Source organism: Pan paniscus, chromosome 4, assembly GCF_029289425.2.
Source record: "Pan paniscus chromosome 4, NHGRI_mPanPan1-v2.0_pri, whole genome shotgun sequence".
NCBI lineage: Eukaryota > Metazoa > Chordata > Mammalia > Primates > Hominidae > Pan > Pan paniscus.
The window spans coordinates 168,682,341-168,700,934 of record NC_073253.2 but is presented as its reverse complement, the minus strand read 5'-3'; the positions used below and the strand labels follow the sequence as shown (position 1 = coordinate 168,700,934).

General features: G+C 46.0%; 1 long non-coding RNA gene across 1 annotated transcript; it reads right to left on the bottom strand.

Annotated features, from left to right (window-relative positions):
- Positions 1-10,937: 10,937 nt before the first annotated feature.
- LOC117980430 (uncharacterized) lies at positions 10,938-17,915 on the bottom strand. Its single transcript, XR_004671745.3, has 3 exons — positions 14,487-17,915; positions 11,899-11,971; positions 10,938-10,967 (listed from the first exon to the last, which is right to left on the bottom strand). It is a non-coding gene; the product is annotated as an uncharacterized LOC117980430 (long non-coding RNA).
- Positions 17,916-18,594: the final 679 nt, after the last annotated feature.

The following is an 18,594-nucleotide window of genomic DNA, read 5'->3' as shown; positions in this document are numbered from 1 at the left end:
AACACTTAAAAACATTTGCAATATGTTCATTCATACTGTTTGAATCTTGTTCGGTGAGAATACATTCATGCGTTAATAGAGTGTTGCGTGTTTTTTTGTCTGTCTGTTTGTTTGTTTGTTCTCAAGACGGAGTCTTGCTCTGTCTCCCAGCTGGACTGAAATGGCGTGATCTCGGCTCACTGCAACCTCTGTCTCTCGGGTTCAAGCGATTCTCCTGCCTCAGCCTCCTGAGCAGCTGGGATTACAGGTGCACGCCACCACGACCAGCTAATTTTTTGTATTTTTATTAGAGACGGCGTTTCACCATGTTGGCCAGGCTGGTCTCGAACTCCTGACCTTGTGATCCGCCCACCTCAGCCTCCCAAAGTGCTGGGATTACAGTCGTGAGTCACCGCGCCCAGCTGAGTGTTGCGTATTTTTAATGATTGAACTGACACAGCGTGTTGGTTAATTGTATGTGTCAACTTGATTGGGCTCAGGGATGCTCAGGAGCTGGCAACGCGGGAATACATCCAGCATTAAAATAAATGCAATTAAAAGTAAAAAAACAAAAACCTCACATTATTTCTAGGTGTGTCTGTGAGGGTGTTTCTGGAAGGGGTTAGCGTGCATCCGTGGACTGACTGAGTCAAGATCGCCCTTCCTAGTGTGGCGGGGCGTCCTGCAATCTGCTGAGGGCCTGAAGAGAACAAAAGGCAGAGGAAGGGTGAATGCCACTCTTTCTGCTTGAGCTGGGCCGTCGGCTCCTCTGGTTCTCGGCCTTTGGGCTTGGACTGACCTACTCCACTGGCTTCCCTGATGCCCTACTTGCAAACAGCAGGTCGTGGGACTTCACAGTATCCTCAATCATGTGAGCCCATTTCTGATAACAAACCTCTTTCTGTCCATCTATACCTGGCCTATTGGCCTGCAGAGCCCCGAGTAATCTACACAGTAGGCGAAACCTTGTGGGCTGAAAATCACAAACTGTTCAATATTATTATATTTGTCATTCTACTTATTAATATGATTGTTCTAATTATTGTTGTTGACATTGTCAGTAGTTTGACTGGCAAGGGGTGGGTTGTCTTCGTGGTGGCCGGGCAGTTCCTTTTCTCGCCTCTGCCTCCTGGATCCCGGCCCCAGGGCTGCTCCCGGCAGGAGCCATGGCCCAAGGAACTCTCGACGGTCCGCAGCTGGAGTTCGGCAGTGACCCTTTTTCTCCACTAGAGGGCGCGCGCGACGCCTCGTCCATGCCGCCGGGCTCCACGGAGCCTGAGCTGCGGGCGCTGAGCCGCGGGAAATCCACAGACCCGGGCTGCAGGGAACCTGGCAACTGCAAATGAAGACAATCTGGGGTCTCTGGGACCCAACTCAGTTCTCTGCTCCGTTTTATTCCCCCGCATAGTTGGCTGTAAGCTTGAGGATGGCATTGAAAATGCATACAATTCAATAATTAATTCCAGACTGGATCTGAGGAAGCACAGTTAAGTTAACCAATGCAGACCGCGGACTCCACACCATCAAGGATGGCTGCCCAGAGGTGGCAATGGGCAGCCCATGGGCCAGATTTTGCCCCCAGATATCCTTTGTTCAGCCTTCATGGTGTCTGAAAAACAGAACGCAGAGAGTTTAACACTGAGTTTTTTAAACTTGGGAGAGTTCACATAACACCCAGATTCCTGTTGGGTTTTTTCTTACAAAATAAGGTAAAAGACACCCACATCCCCCCATGACAACACCTCCCTCTCTCTAGAGCTGTGGAGCCAGCCATTGCTCCCCTTGGACTGGGCATACACTCTCCTGCTCACCACAGTCCTCACCCTGGCACCACCTCACTGGGTTATGTCTCCTGCCTGGCCCTGCAGGCATCTGGCTTTGCCACCTAGACCACAGGAAAACCTAAATTATCCAGATGCCCTGAGAATGGGCCAGTTCCCATCAATTACATTTTCTGGTCAACTGCCATTTTTAAGAAAAAATCCTTGAGATTGCAAGGCTTTCTGGGAATAAATTTTTAAAAAATTATGTAAAATGTTGCCTGCCTCCCTGTCATCATTACAACCACTGTGGAAAAGGAGGCATACGCTTGAGGCTGTGTGACCTTAAACAATCACCCAACCTTTCTGTGCCTGTTCTCTTGCTTGTAAAATGAGGACTTTAATAGCCTCATCAAATGCTTTGAGAATGAGGAAGACACTCCATGTCAAAGCACTTAGCAGAGCCCCTGGCACATAGCAAGAGCCAAATAAGCATTTACTATTATTAGTAGTAATTACAGGTTGAGCATCCCTAATCTGAAAATCCAAAGCCTGAAACACTTCAGGTCCCAAGCCTTTCAGATAAGGTATACTCAGCCTGTATTAATCACATAGGGTAGCTGAGTACACGGGGAAACTAGGCCATAGTTCTTAAACTTGGGTGCATATCAGAGTCACCTGAAGGTCATGTGGGCACAGAGATTGCTGGGCCCACCTCAGAGTTTCTGATTCGGCAGGTGTGGGCTGAAGCCTGAGAATGTGCATTTTTATCAAGTGCACAGGTGGCTGTTGATATGCTATTTGCATGAGCACACTGACTGTCTTAGTCCATGTTGTATTGCTGTAGAGTGATACCTGAGCCTGGGTATTTACCAAGAAAAATCTTTCTTCGGCTCATGATTCTGATGTCTGGAGAAGTTCACAGTTGGGCATCTGCATCTGGGAGGGCCACGGGCTCCTTCCATTCATGGCGGAAGGTGAAGGGGAGTTGGTATGCAGAGAAAACGTAGTGAGAGAGGAAGTGAGTGGGGAGCCGGATGCCAGGCTCTTTAACAACCAGTTCTAGAAGGAATTAGCCAAGCAAGAATTCACTCCAAGGGAGGGCATTCATCTATTCAAGAGGGATCTGCCCCCATGACCTAAACTCCTCCCATTCACCCCACCTCCAATATTGGGGATCAAATTTCAACATGGGGTCTGGAAGGGACAGACATCCAAACCATGGCACTTACTAATTTCAAAAGTGTACCTACACATTGACTTGATTATCTGCAAAAAAGTCAAGGTAAGTATTTAAAGAATAGACTTGTATAAAGTACTTAGTACAGTGTCTAGCAAATAAGTGTTATAATTATTATTCATAAAATTGGGGATAATCAGGAAAAATCTAAAAACTAAAACTAAGAAGGTTGTAGGGAGAAGCAGCCTTGGGCTTTTGGGCTAAGCGGTTGCAGAGGTCACCCTGTTTTAATCCCCTCTACAAGCCTATGGAGGAAGAACATGTAGGGAAAAGAGTTCTCAGAAATGAAGAGCCCGTGCTAGGTTGCCCAGGTATGAGGTACCAGTGACCTCCCCAAACCCAGGTCTTTCTGCCTACATAGGGGCTGAGGTCTTCCCACTCCTCCATGTTCGTCTGAGCTATGGCTAATTTGAGTTTCAACACTTGATCTGGAAGTTCCTCTGTCTGGAGTATTCTACAAAAGGCCTGCACGCCCTGGGGTCCAAGAGCAGAATTCAGGGTCATGATGCAGTCACGGAAGGATGGCCGTGAGGGCCTCACGGGACAGGAAGGAAAGGAGGTGTGCAGGAGAGCCGAGGCCGCAGGAGGTATGTCACGAAGGAAGGCGACTGGGCCAGGAGCTGCACAACTGCAGCTGACCCTGTTCTGGGGCAGGTTCCCCGCATCATGTGTGTCCCTGACCCGCCCCAGCCCTTCACCTCCAGGGTTAGCAGAGGGCAGAGGCTGAATGGGCAAATAACCCCAAGTCATCCCCAAATCTAAATGGACCCAGGGTTTTGGAGGAGCTCATCCTAGACCCCCAAAGGCTCAAGCCTATTTCCAGGGACCGCAGGATCGGATGTGCCCCAGGTTTGTTCTGCCGCCTGGCCAAGGATGGGTGTTCACAGCAGGTAAAAACAGAGCCTGGGTGTCACACACCATGCAAGGGTCCCTCACAGCATGTGATGCAGCCAGCATGAGAAGAGAAGTGGGCTGCCCTTGGCCGAGATGACCCTCCCCACGGGGCCACGTTCCAACCAGAGATTCAAGACGTCTAACAACTTGGAATTTGAACCTGGCCTTCCCGATGGTTGGAAAGGAACATTTGTTAAGGGAGCCCTTAAGACGTATTTTACTTAACAGCTGTTAGCTCGATTTGAACTCTGAACTGTTGAGACCTGTGATATGTGGTCCCCTCTTTGTACTCCTGCCCGTGCCCTGCATTTGCAGGGACAGAGCTTCCCACCAGCACCAAGAACACTGCTGGCATTCAGATATTCAGAAGATATTCACCGAACAGAGGAACTTGGGGGGCCGGGGTTGGGGGATGGAGGGGCTGGGGCTGGTGGCTGTGAAGTGCAGGGTTTCTGCCCAGGGTCATGAAAATGTTCTAGAGTTGATTCTGATGATGGCTGCGCAGCTCTGAATACGCTAAAGGTCACCGAATTGTACACTTTAAGGGGGTGAATTGTATGGTATGTGAATGAGAGCCCAATAAATTATTAACAAAACACGACAACCCCAGAAGCCTCAGAAGTGTGCTGCCACACCATGATAGCGCCATTTAATGTCCAGTGCTGCATGCGATTCCTCCTGTCACATATACCTCTGATCCTTGTGACAGCTCTGTGATGCAGGTACTCTCCTCTTCACCTTTTAAAAGGGGGATCTGAGGCCCACGGTGCTGGCTGACTTGCCCGGGCTCGCCCAGGAAGCTCAGCAGCGGGGCTAGATCCAACCCAAGTACCTGTGGCAACGTGCTGCCTCATGGGGACATCTGGATGGGAAGGTTGTCCCCATGCTCAGCCAGGAAGAAGCCAGATGGTGAATTTTCACGAAGCTCCAGAATGTCTCAACCCCACAGGAGGAAGGCTGTCATCTTTACATCCTGCCACAAAACCATGGATATGGTTTTGCACTGATTAAATTTACAGATAGAATTCTGTAACGAGGCTACTGCCCTGGGGAGAGTCCGGAGTATCCTGGGAAAGGGCTCAGTGGCCTGTCAGCCCTCTGGGAAGATGTTTACCTGGTGCCTGGGTGGGATGGCTGGGACACAGGTGTGCTTGTCACGTGTCAGTGAACCAGCATTCACACCAGACCCTCATTGCTAAGGAGTGGGGGGCCCCCTGGGCAGGTGCATCTGAGGATGCTGTCTGTTTGGATCTGGCTGGATCCTCTTTCTCTTCCAGCATCCAGATTCAACTGAACCTAACCTTCTTCCCTCTACCCCCTCCCTGGGTTTTCCAGAGCTCTTGCTGCTAATTGTAGAGGATTCTGGGCATCAACAGTGTCTCCTTGTGCTCATTTTAAAATCACAGAGTACTCAACTATCGATTTCTAAATAAGCTCCATTTTCCTGCAATAGTCTTTGCAAAATGCCTGCCCAGATCTATTATAATTGCCTGGAAGGCTACTTTTCTGTATTTGCAAGGCCCTGTTGCTCTTGTACCCTCTCTGAGATCTCCTGAAAATTACTCCAGATTCTCATTAAGTATGATCAAGGATGCTCCTTTAAACAAGAATAGCCAGTAAAGCGTCCCGTTGCCCTTTCCGCCTTCCTCCATTCTACAGCCAGGAATGCATAAGAGACAGCTGGAGCTCTAGCAGCCATCTTGAGCCATGAGGCAAACTAGAGGATGGAAGCAAAGGCTAAGCCTGGTGAAGCAGAAATCATGGAGGAACACGGTGCCCCAGTGACCATGGAGCCATGACACCAGCCCTGGACTAACTACTTGTAGAACCATTTTAAATGAGAGAAAAATCAGCACAATTGTGTACATCTGCTGCTCTTTTAGGCACTGCAATTTGTTTTGCTTGTTTTTAAACCTCTCATAAATGGAATCACGCTGTGTGCCCTTTTTTGTGTCTGGCTTCTTTCACTCATTTTCATGTTTGTGGATTCTTCATGTTGCTGCATATAGTTCTTGATGGACACATGGGTTGTTTCCAGCTTGAAGTTATTATAACAATGCTGCCTTGAACATTTTCACATGTTTCTTGATGCACAGATGTACACATTTCTTCTGGGAATATACCTAAGAATAAATAGCCAGATCATGGGACAGGCATAGGTGCAACCTTAGTAGATACTGCAAAGAATTTTCCAAAGTTTAGTCATTTGACATTCCCACTTGCACAATATGAGAATTCCCATTGCTCCACTTCCTCGCCAACACTTAGTATTATTTGCCTGTTTTATTTTAGCCATTTTGGAAACTATGCTGTGGTATCACCTTATGGTCATTGGCCATTCAGATATCAACCTTTGCAAAGGGCCTACTCAAGTCTTCTGGCCCATTCTCTATTGAGTTGTAGGCTTTTTCTCTTACTAATTTGTAGCTCTCTTCTGGCTATGACTTCTTTGATGAATATATGGTTTGCAAATACTTTCTCTTATTCTGTGACTTGTCTTTTCACTCTCATAAGAGTGTCATTTGATGGGTCAATTTTCAAGTAATAAAATCCATCAACCATTTCTTTATGGTTAATAAGTTTTAGTCCTGTCTAAGTCATCTTTGCCTACTCCTTTGTGTCTTTCTAGAAACGTTGCAAACGTCATAATTTTACCTTTCGTATTTTGATTTGCAATCCATCTCCCAAATACTTTTGAATGATCCATTGGACACCCATGTAGGTGAGAAACTTGTTTATAATTGTCTGACTAGAGTCCAACTCAGCCTTACACATAAACACCAAGTCGTTTTTGCACTGTTTAATACACACTGAGTTTCCCAGAATGTAACTCCTGTGTAAATTTAGAGAAGATCACATTTTGTTTTATTTGGAACTTTACCAAGATTTGAATCACCATTTCAGAAAAAATACCACTGACAAGGAAGCTGCCCGAGGCACATGAGTCCCCAATAACATGCCTGTGCCTGGCCGCATCCTAGGGAATTCTGTGCTTTATGTGCACACACACTTCACTGGCTCTCAAACTGTTAACTATTAAGGAAAAGACGCAACAATCTTCAACTGATTTGTGTCTAACTTCTCTGCAATCCCAACACATTCTTTGTAACTTGGAGCATGTATCTGATCACTTCAAATATACCCTCTCAGGTGGTCCTGCCCAGTGCCTAGGTATTGGCACACATATTACTTTATGACAAATCACCTTACTTTAATGTCTCTTTCCTATTACAACCTGGGAATTATATGAATTTGGGAAGGGATTATATGTATAAATACATTTTATTTAGTGGCAAGATGGTAAGGGGATTTTACAAAATATTTGCTATATGAAGGAGCCACGTGGTCCATGTCATCAGCTTTGCCCAGAGGGCCTCACTTTCCAAGTCAAATGAGCACATGGAGGTGTTTTCCTAGCCACGAGAGTAGTTCTTTTCCACAGTGGAGTTCCCCTGGGGCCAACAGTATTTCTTCTCATTAAATTTGTCTCCCACAAGCCCAGGACAAAAAACAGGTGAGTGCTCAAAGCCACTTTTCCTGGGTCCCCCATCTACCTGCCTGAAATCACAGGTGGGCCTGCTCTGCTTCTTCATTGGGTTTAGTTTCACAGTTACAAAGGTCTGAGATCAAGTCCCAGCTCTGCCTCAATCTAGCCATGTGGCTTTGGGTGGTGTGTCAACCCTCTGCCAGCCCATAGCATACACTTATTAAATGAGTCAAAGAAAACATATATGGCATAGTTATGAAAGTCACAAGGTAGGAACAAGCGCAGATGTGTGCTGAGTGCTTCCTGTAAGCCAACTCCTGCACCAGTGCCTCAGAAGGAGAATCTACTTCACCCTCACAACTCTGCCATGAGTGCAGGGACCACGACTCATCCCCATTTTACAGATGAGGAAAGCAGAGGCACAGAGAGGATCAGTAAACTGCCCCGGGCTACACAGTTGGTAAATGGCACAGCGAGAGGCGAACCCAGGCAATCTGACTATCTCCCATTAAATGATAGCTTGGCCCAGGCGTGGTGGCTCATGCCTGTAATCCCAGCACTTTGGGAGGCCGAGGCGGGTGGATCACTTGAAGTCAGGAGTTCAAGATCAGTCTGGCCAACGTGGTGAAACCCCGTCTCTACTACAAATACAAAAATTAGCTGGGTGTGGTGGTGGGTGCCTGTAATCCCAGCTACTTAGGAGGCTGAGGCAGGAGAATCGCTTGAACCCAGGAGATGGAGGTTGCAGTGAGCCAAGATCACGTCATTGCACTCCAGCCTGAGCGACAAGAGCAAAACTCCATCTCAAAAAAATATATAAATAAATAAAAATAAAAATAAATGATAGCTTATAGGGGAAGAAGTGCCCAGAACAGGCAAGACACTCAGAGAATGGCAGCTCTTGGCTGCTGTTATGTGCTCATTACTTGCATAGTTCTGAACACCTACATGGATGGGTCCTCCCACCGCCCACCAAAAACTAGTTACATGCCCTTGACCTAACTGCATTTTATATACACCACAGTGGCTGTTAAACTAGTTGATTTCTAATATCCCAACTACCTAAATTGGGCAGTGTTTGTCAATAGAACAAACACTAGTGAATGTGATGTTAATTTTAATGTCCTTGCCTGTGCTATAGGCAAGTCTGTGTTTGCATTGGAATGCATGCTGATATTTACCTAAAATATCCAATCCCATAAACAACAAAAAGCATACTATGCTGAAAATATTTCCAAGCCCCAGGCCACTTATGCCTGCAAATACTTGACACAATGAAGCACGTCTGCCCCCTTGAAGGCTGGTTGTAACGGTCTCTAGATCCTGAAGAATGTTGTCTGATGTAGACCAAGGTCAGGTATGGTAAATATAGTGGCTTCCAGCACAAAATAGACTCCACTTCCCAGCAGGTGTGGCTGCTGAAACTTTCCATTTTTGAAAATGGTTGCGGGCTGGGAGAATTTTAGGGAGCTTTGTGTGAGGTGGTGTCATGGTGGCCATCCAGAAAGCAGCAGGACCCTGGAGTTTAAAGCTGACTTTCAAGTTGAGCCTCTGCTATCACAAAGTAGGCAAGAGGCCTCAGGCCCTTGAGCTTTTGCTTCCTTATCTGTCAAAGGAGAAGGTTGTATTAAGAGAATCCCTAAAGCACCCTCAGGTCTGGACGTCCAGGATGCCACAGCAGCCAAGAAGTGTCATGCTGCCCACGATTTTAAATCGGTTGGAGCTGGATCTCATTGTGAACAAGTCAGAACTTGCTTCTCTCCTGTGTGAGTTAGGTCCATCACTGCACTTCTCTGAGCCTCAGTTTCCTCCTTCGTATGATTAGGAGTAAAAATGCCATTCTCACAGGGTTGTTGTAGAGGTAACATTGGAAAGGCCTAAACATAAAATAGATGCTCAAAAAATGTCAGTTTCTTGCTGCCATGCATTTGCCCACCTTCTATTTTCTCCATGTTCCCCACTCTGCAGTCAGACCAACCCCACCTGTACCCCATGCCTGCCCATCCTTTCTTTCCCTAGAAGTCTGGAGAATCTAGATGTTCGCTCCCTCTACCCCAAACCAGCATCCAGTCCTGCACCAACGGCCACAATGGAAACCACCTGATAAATCGATGCAATTACCTGTGTTGCGTTTGCACTAAGAATTCTAATGGTAGTATTTCGGAGCCCAGAACAGAGAGGAATCAGTCATTTAAAGATGGCAAGGTTGAATGAAAAATTTCATTCTTTGATGATGCTAGAAAAAGAAGTGTTCAGAATGGTTTCTCTTCTCAATGTGCGTCATGCAAATGAGTAGCTGGTCCCTCCATGTGACTTGTTTGGTTCCATGATCTGTCTCTTTTTTCTCGTGGCAAAATAACCCACTTTATTAGATCCATCTCAGGAGCTTTACCAGTGGGTAAAGTCTTAGAGCTGGGATTCTTGTTTGCTTTCTCCTGTCAGCCACCCCAAATTCTTTTGGGAAGTAGGTGGAGTATAAATGAAAAATTGGTAAACAAAATTCTTTCTTTGGTCTCCTATGGACAGACCTCGGTCTCTTTGGGCTACTTCATGGCTCCCAAGCTGTAATTATTGGTTGCTTTTTTCAGTGTCCCTCTGAACTGAGTCTTTAGTTGTTCTAAATTCATTTGGGCTCCTTCTGGACCCAGGAATTAAAGGTGACTCTTTATTCCTGTAAGTCAGAGATGGCCTCATCTAAGGAAACATTCCAGGGCTGTTTGCACCGCGTGTGGCAAGGAGGGCCAATTAAAGCTACCCCCAGCATCCTCTGAGTGAAGTTTGAGATGGCCTTGGGAGACAGGCAGCTTCTTTATGAGTCCCATCTTCAGCCTGGAGTACTTTTCCTTCCTGTAGCCCTGAGCCCTGGGGCCCTGGAGTCATGAAAATTAAGACAGAGCCCATTGGGCCAGAAGAATGGGGGTGGTTTTATTGGCCACCAAGTACCCCTAACATCATGGGATTTGGATAATGCCCTGAACTACTCTGGACTTCTGAAAGCAAGAGAGCCTTTCTCCAAAGACTCCACAAGCTCTACTTTATCATAGTTGATTCTCAAACCCCTTTCACAATTCCTACCTTTCCAGCACACTACCTTGTGGGGAATTGAGTGGAGTGAGAGTCCGATTGAGAGACATTGCAATCTTTGCTCTTTAAGAATAATAATGATAACAAATAATATCTATTGAGCACTTTGCACGCATTACTTCACTTCCTCCTCACAACAACTCTCTGAGGTCAATACCATTATTATTCTCACTTCACAGAGGAGGGGACCAAGGCTGAGAAGGGGGAAAATAAGTTCCTCAGGGTCAGTAAATGACGGACATTCACACCCAGACCTGACTGGCCCCAGAAGCCTCACTTTTAACAATCGCATGAGTTTTCTGCCAGCTTTGTGCTAACACTGAAAGGCTGATACTTCAGGTCCTGGTACCCACGTCAAACCTGGAAGACCTTAAGTGCATTGGCCAGATGGGAGGAGACACAGAGACCCCAGTGGCTAGAAAGGCAGGCTCTGGGGCCAAATGGCTCAGGTTGAAGTTAGCCCCAATACTTACCAACCATGTGGCCGTGGGCAAGTTACTTCATCTTCTGTGCCTTTGTGTTCCTGGCATGCATAAGAAGAATCATCTCTTATCAGATTGTCATGGCGATGGGATGAGTTATACAGATAAAGCACACAGACAGCATTTGGCCCATTGGACGAGCTCCATGAACACTGGGTGTTTTCGTTGGCTCTACCATCTCTATCCCCCACCCCCTCAGCACACCTACCTGGATATCCAGTAGGCAACGCAAATTTGGCAGAGCCAAAGCTGAACTCCAGATCTTCCTTTCCAAGCCTGCTTTTCTCCCAGTCTTGCCCATCTCAGCACCTGACAACTGTATCCTTCCAGTGGCTGAAGTCAAGAATTTTGAAATCTTCCTGGATATGTCTCTTTCCCTCACACCTCGTATCTAACTTATCTGCAATTCTTTTCAGCTTTACCTTTAAATATATCCGAAGTCCAACCCTATCTCACCACCTCCACTGATACCATTTGGTCCAAGCCAACACCATCGAGAGAAATATCTCCCCTGGATTCTTCCAGAAGCCCTGTCTGGCTGTGCTCTCTGCTTCTGCTCTTGCATGTGACACAAGAGGCATCATGTCACCCTACTCAAGACCCCATGTGGCTCCCCATCTCACCCAGAGAAAATGTCAACGGTCCAATCATGCCCACCTGCCAACAGCCGATCCCCTACCACGCCCCCTCTTGTTTATTCCTCTCCAGCTCCATGGGTCTCCTGCTTTCCCTCCTAGAGACTTTGGCACTGTCTTTCTTACTCCTGAAAACCCTTCCCCAGATATCTGCATGCCTCATTCCTTTACCTACTGTGGTCTCAGCTCACACAGCACTGCATCAAAACAGGTTTCCCTGCCCATCTTAAGGGAAACAAGCCCGAAGTTCTCTTTTGACTGTGTGTGTCACAAACCAATGAATAATCAAACCTCCCCCCACCCCGACTCTGCTTTCTTCACTTCTTCCCGGTATTACCTGTGGAACGGGCCGTCCTCAGATCAAACGCAGGAGAGGTAGAAAGGAGTGGCAGAGTGCTTGAGAAACACATCTGATGGAAATATGGTTCCTTTGGTTATATAGGAAGATATTATATAAATAAATATGTTGTATGGCTTTTGCTGAATAGCACATGATTGGTCAGGTCCAAATGCTGTTTTGGACCAAGTAATGCTGAGAAAGGCATTTTAGAACAAACTCGAGAAGTGCTCAACCTCCTTTCCAAAATAATACCCGAGATAAGGTTGGAAATGCAAACTAGGAGCTCTGAAGGAAGAGGTCAGATTCAACGCAAACATTTGGTTGCAGTTCCCCAGGAAAACTTGCTACAACCATCATGATGGGATTTTCTTTAAAGACATAAACTTACAAGAAAAAATGAAAGAGGTGAAAACAACAAAACTTTGGGAGCTGGAAAGCTCATGGATGAGAAGAAACTGACTGAGCAGCCCTAACGAAGGTGAATCCCAACCCAACAGGCAGGAAAATCCATGAACCCTGGATTTCAAGCAACCTTCATTATTTTATACTCTTTCCCCACAGCTTTGCTCTCAGTCCCAGCAGTACCTGTGGCCACAGATTCCTGGGTTTTTCTGAGCATTCACTGCATAAACCCACTGGCTTCAGAAGAACTCAGGAGTCTGTGGCAACAGGTATTTCTGGAACTGAGAGCAAAGCTGTGGGGAAAGAGTATAAAATAATGGAGGTTGGCTGAAATTTGTTTAGAAGTAATTAAATGCCTGGATCCCCGCCTCAACTCCAAACTGCTAGGTGTCTGCTCCTTCTCCACCCTTCAAAAGACTGACCATTTGCTTTCCAAGGAGGGTAAAACATAGGAAATCTGGACTGTGTGACATCAGATCTAGTTGAGACCAGGGGTATCATACATATTGGAAACAGGAGTATTCAGTGAGTATGGACATACTAGATGTTGAGACACCTCCTTCCTCCACTCTCCCTCCCCTGTTGGACTTCCAGAATGCTTGCAGCCTTGCCTCTGCCCTCTAGACAGTAGGTTGGAAGGATCTTTTCTGCAAAGTCTGGAAAGCCCAAGTAGAAAGATCTGAAGATAATCACTGAGACTCCCCTCAAAACTGGCACAATGTAACACCCTATGAAGCTCACAGTCAAGAAACTCCACCCATTCAGACAATCACAGATGAATAAACATCTTAGGAAAACCTCTGTTAGGAAAGTCAGAGAACAAAACAAACAAATAAGAGCAACTTGGGAGAAACAGAAATTATGCAAGAAGAAAACTTCTAAGAATAATCACTGATAACATTTGGGAGGTAAGAAAAGACATTGTATTCATGAAAGGAAAACAGAATGCTATAAAACAAGAACACTTATGGAACAAAAACTATTTGTTGAAAATTAAAAATGTAAAAAGAGCAAAAAACCTTATAAAAAAGATTGAAAGATAAAACTGAGGAACATTTTCAGAAAGGAAGTCAGAAAGAGGCCGGGTTGCGGTGGCTCATGCTTGTAATCTCAGCACTTTGGGAGGCCAAGGCAGGTGGATCACAAGGTCAGGAGTTCAAGACAAGCCTGGCCAAGATAGTGAAACCCCATCTCTACTAAAAATACAAAAATTAGCGGGCACCTATAACCCCAGCTACTCAGGAGGCTGAGGCAGGGAATTGCTTGAACCCAAGAAGCAGAGGCGTCAATGAGCCAAGATCGCACCACTGCAATCCAGCCTGGGTAACAGAGCAAGTCTCTGTCTAAAAAAATAAAAAATAAAAAAGGAAGTCAGAAAAACAAAGGGATGGAAAGAAAAGAAAAGAGAAAATAACTTGAAGATTAGCCCAAGAAGTCCAACATGCACATAAGAAGAGTATTAAAAAGAAAGAATAGTGAACATAGGGCAGAAGGGAGATTCATCAAAAACAACAACAACAAAACAAGAGTATTCCCACATTTGAAGAAGATGAATCTGCAGATTGAATGGGAACTGTAAGATTGCAGCATACTGGATGAAAATATACTCACACCAAGGTACAATATTATATAAAACTTCCAGAACACTAGGATTACAGAAAAGACCCTACCAAGTTTCTGAAGGGAAGGAGAAAAACAAGTCACATGCCACAGTCAGGAATTAGAATGAATTCAGAAGTCTCAATAGCACACAGGGAGAAAATCCCACAAAAAAGCAAACAAAAAACAGGACAGTGACTTCAACATTTTAAAGAAAAATTATTTCCAACCTAGAATTCTATATCCAGCCCAATTATCACTCATATGTAAGAGCAGAATAAACGCAATTCAGACACGCAAACTCTCAAACAAAATTTTGACTTCTACATGCTTTTTCCAAGAAAGCTATTGCAGGGTGTGCTCTACCAAATGAGGGAATAAACCAAGGAGGAAAAAAGGAAGAGAACGCCATATGTTTTAATTTCCTAGGGTTTTGTTGTTTTCCACAACAAAGTCCGACAAACTGAGTGGTTTAAAACAACTCAGTTTTAAACAGATTCTAGTCCAGAGACTAGAAATCTGAAATCGTGGTAGCAGCAAGTCCACACTCCATCTGTGGCTTCTAGGGAAAGATACTTTCTTACCTCTTTCATCTTCTGTGGGGCCCACGCATTCCTTGGCTTATGGCAACAGAACTGCAGTCCCTGCCTTCTCTCTTCACATGGCTGATGGCTGTCTTCCGTCTGTGTCTTCACATGGTGTTCCCTCTGTGTGTATCTGGCTCTGTGTCTCTTTTCTTCTTGTAAGGACACCAATCATATTGGATTAAGGGCCCACCCTACAACTGCATGACCTCATTTTATTTAATTACATTGACAATGATCTTATTTCCAAATAATGTCACATTCTGAGCTTCTGGGAAGGATATGAGTTCTTGGGAGACAATATTCACCCACTACAACGTACAGAAACAAGAGGTGAGAGGAAGTGCTGGGTTAAGGGTGAAGCATTAGCCCAGGCTGACAGCTGTACAGGGGTGGAGATGAACTAGCCCAGACCGAGCAGGTGAGATTTCTTCAGGAAGGTGAAATTGAAAGAATTTATGAGAATGGGAACACGGAAAGGAGCTTTAGGAGATGAATTCTTAAGTACAGAGAAAACTGAGCAAAAAAAAAATAGTAACAATAACAAGGCAATTTTTAATTCCAGGGAAAATAAAAGATTGGCTCAGGCATAGTTCTGCCAGGCATATATAAAGCTCTGTAAGAAACAATGAATACTGGCCGGGCGCGGTGGCTCACGCCTGTAATCCCAGCACTTTGGGAGGCCAAGGCGGGTGGATCACGAGGTCAGGAGATCAAGACCATCCTGGCCAACACAGTGAAACCCCATCTCTACTAAAAATACAAAAAATTAGCTGGGCATGGTGGCGGGCGCCTGTAGTCCCAGCTACTCAGGAGGCTGAGACAGGAGAATGGCGTGAACTGAGGCGGCGGAGGTTGCAGTGAGCTGAGATTGTGCCACTGCACTCCAGCCTGGGCAACAGAGCGAGACTCTGTCTCAAAAAAAAAAAAAAAAAAAAAGAATACTTCTCAAGCCAAAATTACAATATAAATATAAGGAGAAAGTGGGGGGATGGGAAGTCTTAAGGTAGAAGTGGAAGGAGGAGTGATAAGCCCTGTCTTCCACAGTGGCAAGTTAATGGGTAATACCAAAAATGAAAAAGCGGGAAACAGCAATTCAACCATATATAGAGATAGGGAGTGAATACTAAAAGAGTCGTAAACATTGTTCCTGGAGATGGGAAAATGGGAGGGAGGAAAACTGAGGAATGTAATTGGTCTTAACAAACCTTGTAAAACTAGTTGAACTACACATATTAGATAAAATCAAAATGAGAATAAAAGGCACACACTGGACCAAATTATAGACAGCATTGTGCATTATAGCCTACGCCATAAGTACATATTCTTATTAAAATATTCTGTGGTGAAACTCTAGAGTCGGCTAACGTGGTTCTCAGTCAAAGGCAATTTTGCCACTGCCTTCCTCCCACCCCTGACTCAGGGCACATTTGCTAATGTCTAGAGGCGTTTTTCATAGTCACAGCTAGGGATGGGGGTGCCACTGGTGTCTAGTGGGTAGAGACCAGGGACGCTGCTAACCATCTTACAAGGCACAGGACAGCCCCCCACAATAAAGAATTAAGTGCACAAAATGTCAATAGTGCCAAACTTGAGAAACTCTTGCTTAATGGGTGTGTGCCCTGCAGACTGCTGGGAAGATAAACCTTAAAATCCTGAAAGTGAAGACATCATGGGAAGGCTGACTAACCTAGATTTTGGGGTGGCTTTAAAATGCCTACAGATTCTTTGATACTCCTCTCCTCAAAAGATGGGTTCTAATTTCACTCTCCTCCAGTGTGAGCTAGGCTTAGTAACTTACTCTTTTTTTTTTTTTTTTTTGTGATCAGTCTCACTCTGTCGCCCAGGCTGGAGTGCGGTGGCGTGATCTCGGCTCACTGCAACATCCGTCTCCTGGGTTCAAGTGATTCTCCTGCCTCAGCCTCCCAAGTAGCTGAGATTACAGGTGCGTGCCACCACACCCAGCTAATTTTTGTATTTTTTGTAGAGACGGGGTTTCACCATGTTGGCCAGGCTGGTCCTGAACTCCTGACCTCAGGTGATCCTCCCACCTCAGCCTCCCAAAGTGCTAGGATTACAGGTGTGAGCCACTGCGCCTGGCCAAGACTTAGTAACTTATTTCCAATAAACAGAATAAAGTGGGAGTGATCGTGCAGACCTCAGGGACTAGGTGCTGAAAAGCCAGGTGAGGCCGATTTCAAAATCCACACTAATCACCCTGCGCCACCCCACATCTCTTTGTAGAACATTTATTTACATTCCTTGAGATTGTTTGAATTCTTTCCCCTCTGTCTTCTCACTAAGAGCTCTGCCAGTGCTCCCCCTGCCCCCCATACACACACACGCTTTTAAAAATGCCCTTTATTATTGTTCTTTCCTGAAACTTAGTGTCTACATATTTCACTAGGGAGACTCAGAAAGCCCTTAGAGGAGTTGAATGCAGGAACTGTGAATTTAAAGTGTCTTCAAGACTCTTCCTCGTTCTCTTTCCCCTGGGTCTACATGTGCAGCGATTCTGCCTGGCGACCTTCCTTCTCTCTCCGCATTCCCCGCCCCTCCGGAGCTCCATCTCTTCTGGCCAGAGTCCCCCATTCTCTCAGCCCCATTCCCCCTGGAAAGTGTGGAGTCTCCCTTGATATTGACACCCGTCATGGGGCTGTGCAGCTGTTCCCATGCAGCCAGCCTGAAGGCTTTCCAGACAGTGCTTGCATTCACCCACCCTCTGCATGGCACAGCCTGGCAGCTCCACAGGGCCTGGCACCCCAGGACTGTGGCTGAGGGTGGGGGTGCAAACTGGCATCTATGCTTCTTCTCCACCCCCACTCCTGACTCCCTAAATGTCTAGTAATTGAGAGTTAATAGCTAAGAAAGACAAGTACTTCCTTCCTGTGATCTAGAATAAACTGGGGGTGGGAGTGGGAAGATATTACATCTTTTTTTTTTTCTTTGTGGTTGTAGATAACTATTCTCATCATATTATTTAGGTCTCATTTTGTTTGAGTGGCATAAATCCAATTCCGATTGGATTTGGCAGAAAGGGGAGTTTAATAACAGGGTATCAGGGTAAGCTCTAAGTAAGCCGAAGAAAGGGCAGGGATGCTGCCAGATGGGGTCGCCATGTACAGTTGTGCAGGCTGCATGCTGCACAACCCCAATGGCCACTATCTCACAGTGGCCAGATGAAGGGCACTTCCTGGAGCTATGCAGGATACAACTTGTCTAGCTATTCTGTGTCTCTACTCCAGGTTTCAGAAATAACTGAAAGCAGAGTCTCAAATGCTACCAAGACCCTGTCTGCATCTCTGAAATCAGCTTCTCCCTGGGTACTGGCTAAATCCCTCTCCCTGAAGAATGGTTTCATTTGGCTTAGCCTGAATCAAACTCCCATCCTGGACCCATTGTCTCTGCCTAGCAGGAGGCAAGAGATGTAAGAGCCTGGCCTCTGGGAATTTAAAGCTTTCAACCTCTACTTACTTGTCTTTATTTTCGGAACCTCCAGAGCCTTTCAGGAGCTAAGTAGCCAACAGTAGACGGGATGATGCGGAAGTAAAATTGCTCCAGCTCAGGAGTGGGTGTGAATTCAGCTAACCTCCTCCAGGACGTTCATCTGCCGGGGCCTGAAGAGTTTTGGCAAAGTGGGAGCTACTCACCTATTCTGAGTATTCGGGGGGACCTTGTGATCCTTGCGCAGACATCTCCCAAGCTCCCTGTCTTGAAAGCAAAAGACACCAATTATCCCAAAGTAAGTGCCCAAGTAAGTGAGAGATGCTTGGGAACTGCCTCTCTCAAGGGGTCAGAGAGAAGAAACAACACTCTGGTTATGGTAAAGTTCTCTTTCTTCTGCCCGCTCCTGTTTTGTTTCTCCCCCAAGACAAGTTAGGCCGATGCACCCCTCTTGCCCTTTCTAGCCCCGATAGGACCCTCTTCATTCCTTTTAGAACCCCCAGCCTTTCACCCCAACTCCGATCAGCCACCGTGGCTCAGTAGTTTGAACATTAAAGCCAGGGAGAGACTCTCTGGGTGTCATGAAATCAAGGGGTTACCCTGAAAGGGCCAGGGGCGGGAGGTGTGTGGAATGAGGGAAAACAAATACAGCTGCCACGTGCCC